The following is a 6,677-nucleotide window of genomic DNA, read 5'->3' as shown; positions in this document are numbered from 1 at the left end:
AATAATAATAATAATAATAATTAATCCAATGGTGAAAACCACACCAAGTAACGTTACTTTAGCGAACACCAAATAAGTTTGGAAGAATAATAATCATAATAATTAAATGAGTTTAGTAAAGAGATTGCTCTTAGAGATTGCTCTAATAGTAAAGAGGTTTGGAGGAAAATTCTCCCACACCATATTTTCTCTTCCTTCATGGCACATTCTGAGGTCGACTGGTTCTCTGATGGTGTTAGAGGAAAGTTGCTTCCATACATGGAGCATGGTGACATTTTCTTTGCTATTATCTGTCACCAAGTTTGGAAATGGAGAAACGAGGAGATTTTTGGAGATAAAACTGTTTTTATGACAAACTTAGCTGATTTCTTCTCGAAAAAACTTTTCTCTATTATCGATAGTTTCAAAGGAGAGTCCCTTGCCAGAGCCTCTCAGTGTTGTGATGTCCATCTCGTGGGATGGAGCAGGCCAAGAGAGGGGGTTGTGAAGCTGAATACTGATGGTTCCTGCCTCAGTAACGGTAAGATTGCGGCTGGAGGTGTGCTTAGAGATGTAGGGGGCGTCTGGCTTTCTGGGTTCTCCCAGAATTTAGGGTTGGGTTCTTCCTTTTCTGCGGAGCTCTGGGCTATTCTTACTGGAATCAATCTTGCTAAAAGGCTGGGTGTTAAGAGGCTCTCTGTGGAGTCTGATAATTTGGAAGCAATCAAAATGATTTCTGAGAATCATTCTATGGGTCTTAACAGTCGCAACCTCATCAAAGCTATTATAAGGCTTTGCTCCTCCTTTGAGTTCGTAGAGTTCAGACACATTTTTAGAGAGCAGAATCGTGTTGCTGATCGCTTGGCGGCGGCGGGCCATGAAGGGACGTTAGGCGTTACTACCCTTCCTGTTTCCCCTAGTTTCATCTCTCATCTTCTCTTAGAAGATAGGATTGGGGTTAGCTTTCCTAGGCTAATTCCTGGATAGTTTGTTGTTGTTCGTTTTTCTTTTCCTTTTCTACCAAAAAAAATGAGTTTAGTTGGTAACATGTCCACATTTGTAGATTATATAATAAGATTGTCCAATTATTCTTTTGAATAAAATAATAACATATATAATTAAAACATGTGTGTAGTAAAATTTGTCGTTAGAAGGGATAAATTTAATTGATTGATAGAAAATGACATGATAGAATTATGAGTTAAGATTAAGGTTTAAAATTGTGTAATTTTATCCATAATATTGGTAGTAATGAGCAATTTTATCCCTAACGTTGACAAGTTTGGTAAATTCCGGACATCATTATATAACACGCATATTTTGTTCTTTATTCTACACCAATTACATATCCATTGTTTCAAAAAAAATAAATATACTTTTTCAGATTTAATAATTGAATTAGAGATTAATATTTTAAAATTCGGTGAAATATTTGAATTTTTTTCTCCAACTCGTACAAAATATAATATATTTTTTTATATTTTTCCATATCTAATCATATGTTTGTGATTTGTTACTAATTAGTGATAAAAATAACACATATATGAAGTGTAGATGACAAGATTCATGATCGAGAAGACAATTTGATGAATTATTTCTCAAATTGATCCAACTTATCAACGTTAGGGATAAAATTACACAATTTTAGATGTTATAGAAAAAAATGCTCTTAACTGTAAATGTTATGGGTATTTTTGCACCTTATCCCTAGAATTATTTATTCATTTGGTTCGGCAGTAAATAAAAAAAGGGTTAAAGTGCAAAAATACCCCTAACGTTTTGGGTCAGGAGCAATTTTACCCCTAACGTCTAAAATTGTGCAATTTTGCCTCTAACGTTTGTAGTCAAGAGCAATTTTACCCCTAACGTTTGTAATTTGGGTCAATTTCAGACACTATTATAAAACACAGATATTTTTGTATTTTGCACCAATTGCATATCAATTCATTCTAAAAAAAAGATTTCATATTTTTTGTAATTTAATAATAGAATTGGAGATTAATATTTATAAATTCGGTGCATTTTTTGAATTTTTTTGTCTAATTCGTACAAAAGACATTATATTTTTTTTATTTTTTTCACATCCCAACATATGTTTATGATTTGTTACTGATAAAATGACGTACATGTGAAGTGTAGATGATAAGATTCATGACCGAAAAGACAGTTTGATGAATTATTTCTGAAATTGACCCAATTTATCAACGTTAGGGGTAAAATTGCTCTTGGCTACAAACGTTAGGGGTAAAATTGCACCATTTTAGACGTTAGGGGTAAAATTGCTCCTGACCCAAAACGTTAGGGGTATTTTTACACCTTAACCCATAAAAAAAGTTATAACTCAAGGAGCTGTTTTGCTGTCACAAATTGGAAATTTTCAGAAAAAAAAGTATATGGACCTATTGAAAATAATATAGGGATAAGGGACCAATTTGATTCTAATATTTTCGATAAAGTGCAAATTTTAATATTAACGTATAAAATTATTTAAATTTAATTTTAATGTTTCCAAGTTAGATCAAATTTAGCCGTAAATTACTGAAAATTTGAAATGATGGTTTGAGTGTTATTTATCAGTCACGTAGTTTCAAATATATAAAAAAAAAAGTCACATTAGACCTTTCAAATATCAATGGGTTAAGATGAAAAAATGCTCCTAACATTTTGGGTTAGGATCAATTTTTTCCGTAACGTCTAAAATAGTGCAATTTTATCCCTAATGTTGGAAGCCAAGAGCAATTTTACCCCTAACGTTGATAAATTTGGTCAATTTGAGAAATAATTCATCAAACTGTCTTCTCGGTCATGAATCTTGTCATCTACACTTCACACATGCGTTATTTTATCAGTAACAAATCACAAATATATGTTGAGATATGAAAAAAATAAGAAAAAATATTAAAAATATTAAAAATATACTGTCTTTTGTACGAATTAGATAAAAAAAATTAAAAAATTCACCGAATTTATAAATATTAATCTTCAATTTTATTATGAGAAAATTACAAAACTTGGTCAAATAGGAGGCTCATTTACATATTTAACCCATTTACTCATCCTACTACATATCTAGACTGATTTTGTGTGACTTTCCCAAAATACCCCTAACCTTCCCACTTCCACCACTTGCGAACCGCCGCTCCCCCTATCTCCTTGGTTATGCGAAAAGTTACTCCTACATTAATGATTTCAAGACTTTTGATCTTCCTTTCTTCCTTTAAATTGCACGAAATCTGCACCATTTAGTCAAAATCATAATGAATTTCTCTTTTTCCTCTCTTCATCTCTTGATTCTATAACTTCCCAACCCTAGAAAACGAATCCATGGTTTTTCATCTTCCTGTTCGTTGTTTGGTTTCTTTCTTCTTGTTACCATCAAAGAAATGGTTTTTCTACGTTATTTCCTTCGTTCTTCCCATGTTATCATATTGTTATTGTCGCTTTTGGGGGTGAAAGGGACGAAAAATGTAAGTATCTGTTTTTTTTTCTGCGTTTTTTCATGAATTGACTTCGCAATCGATGGTTTCGCGAAGCTTTGCGAAGAGAACGAGCCTGGAAAGTGACGATCTACTTCGTGAAACGATGATTTCGCGAAGATCTGCGAAGAGAAAGAGTCTGAAACGTATGGATCTACCTCGCGAATTGATTAGTTCGCGAAGTCTGCGAATAGATCCTCAAGTTTCAGACCTCGCAGACTTCGCGAAAGCATCGATATGCGACGTAGATAGTCACATTCCAGATCTCGCATACCTCGCGAAAGCATCGATATGCAAAGTAAAATCACCTCTTTCCCTGCACATTTACATTCGCATGCTTCGCTAATCTTCATTTTGCGAAGCCAAAATCGTCTTTTTCCCTGCCTAACACGATTACTTTTTTTTGTAGATGGTTGAATACGTAACATCCCTTTCTGGAAGGCGGCATACTGGGCTGCAGGGGAGATGATTTTCCTTCCTTTATAGAGATGAACTTCCCCAAGATTGACACATTCACTCCTAAAGTGGTTGGTTAGGAGAGGTTGTGTCAATCTTGGGGTGCACTATGGGACACGTCCATCCCATGGTGCCAATCTTCAAAGTGAACCTAACTAATCCGGTACCAATTTTAAATCGGATGAGTAATCTTGGTGTGCACCGTGGGACACATCCATCCCAAAAGATCTGGAAGTCCAGACCTTCTAGGATGAGAAATGAAAGTCCAGACCTTTTGGGATGGATGTGTCCCACGGTGCATACCAATATTACTCATTCGTTTCAAGATTGGTACCGGATTAGTTAGGTTCACTTTGAAATGATTAGTTAGTAGAGTTCATTGTGGCAATCTTGTTGTAAATTTTGATAATGTTATGATTTGAATGTTGTTATTGTGGCAATCTTGTTGTAAATTTTGATAATGTTATGATTTTAATGTTAGAATTCGTTGTTGTTTGCCATTTTTTGTTATATACCACTTCGCGAATTAGCTTCAAAACATTTTCCAGTATTCGCATATGCGAACTAAATTCATCAAGCAAAACAAACTTCAGCTTCGCAGGCTTCGCATATGCGAACTAAATTCATTAAGTAAATCCAAACGTTAGCTTCGCAGGCTTCGCATATGGTCGAATATGCGAAGTCAGACGGGATGGAGACAGACGCGCGTAAATATTGAGGGTATTTTAGGAAAGTCACACAAAATCAGTCTAGATATATAGTAGGATGAGTAAATGGGTTAAATATGTAAATGGGCCTCCCATTTGACCCAGTTTTGTAATTTTCCCTTTTATTATTAAATTACAAAAAACATTATATCCTTTTTTTTAGAACAAATTGATATGCAATTGGTGCAAAATAAAGAAAAAAATGACTGTATTTTATAATAGTGTTTGAAATTGATCCAATTTATCAACGTTAGGGGTAAAATTGTTCTTAGCTACAAACATTAGGGGTAAAATTGCACCATTTTAGACGTTAGGGTTGCTCCTTACCCAAAACGTTAGGGGTATTTTTGCACCTTAACCGAAAATCAATTAAGTCTAAAATATATATATATATATTTTTGAAACATTAAGTCTAAAATATTTAATGTGTTACTAACATAGTTCCTATTTATTTGTCGGAAAATATTGTGCAGAAAAATACTTTTTTTATTTTCTAGTATTTGTTTGTTTAGAAAATAAGTCAACAAGAAAATTTATGAAAAAAGTGAGGAAAATGTTTTACCTTTTTAAAAAGAATAAAATATTTTTCTAAACTTTTAGATTTCTACTTTGTTCATTCTTACCCTTTTAAAAATAGTAGTCATCCACAATTTCTTCTCATTTTTCGGTGTTATAACCAAATACGGGAAAATATTTTATTTTTCAACACAAAAAATTTTCTTACCGAATATTTTCCCTAAAACAAACGAGGTCACAGTTACAAAAAAAAACTATTAAAATTCTAACAACTAAGTCTGTTCCATATAAGTTAATCACAAAAAAACTTGTCATGTTTAAAATATTTAATATGTTACTAATATAGTTACAAATAACCAACCAAAATTATAAAAACTGCTTCAATTTATTGACAAATTTGTTTAGAAGGTCCGATATGACTGTTAAATAACAGTCAAATCAGACATTTCAGATTTTCAATAATACAGGGCTACATTTAATCTTGCTTTGAAACGTTAAGATTAAATTTGAAACATTTCATTCGTTTAGTCTAAATCTACACTTTTTAAAAAATGTTAGGATCAAATTTGATCTTTAGCCCCGTAATATATTATTTAGGCCTAATACATCACCAGCTCCCTGAACTTGTCCAAAATAGTAGATTGGCTCCTTGAACTTTACAAGTGTCTCACCAACTCCCTAAACTCGCTTATTTCGTATCACCAGCTCCCTAAACTTGTCTATAAAAGTAGATTAGCTTCCTGAACTTTGCAAGTGTCTCACCAACTCTCTAAACTTGCTTATTCTATAACAACTAAATACAAAAACTTACTAAACCTAAATTCTAAAAATATATTTTCATCTATTCGAGAAGTAATTTTTTCGCTTCTCCTACCTTTCAACCTATTATAAGAATTAGTGTTACAGGTTTGAAAAATTGAATGGATGAGGATCGAGAGTTAGTATTATGGTTTTTGTATTTAGTTGTTACAGAATAAGCAAGTTTGGGGAGTTGGTGAGACACTTGCAAAATTCTGGAAGCTAATCTATTTTTATGGACAAGTTTAGGAAGCTGGTGATACAAAATAAGCAAGTTTAAAAAGTTGGTGAGACACTTACAAAATTCAGGGAGCCAATCTACTATTTTGGATAAGTTCAAGGAGCTGACGATGTTTTAGGCCAGTACAAGAATAATGAAAGAAAGGACTCAAATCCAAATGTTTGAAATGATCTAAATAATAAAGATTGGTTGCATCTGTTTTTCTATTTATTTGGATTTACAAGAAGTATATGATGAGTGTTTTTGCTCTTTGTAGTCATTTTATTCTCTTTGTGGATCTTGTTAGCTTTAGCTAGGTGAGCAAAATAACAAGTAACCGATTACTAAACTGATAACCGAACCGAAACCTTAATTTAATTCGGTTATTTTAACTTTCTGGTTCGGTTCGGTTTTAATTTTGGTTTAGTTTGATAATCGGTTATCGGTTCGATTACTAAAAAAATATCGGTATAACTGATAACCAAACCGAACCAAACTTAATATATAAATATAAACAATATAATT

The sequence above is a fragment of the Euphorbia lathyris genome, chromosome 8, assembly GCF_963576675.1.
Source record: "Euphorbia lathyris chromosome 8, ddEupLath1.1, whole genome shotgun sequence".
Classification (NCBI taxonomy): Eukaryota; Viridiplantae; Streptophyta; class Magnoliopsida; order Malpighiales; family Euphorbiaceae; genus Euphorbia; species Euphorbia lathyris.
Note: the sequence above shows the minus strand (reverse complement) of the source record.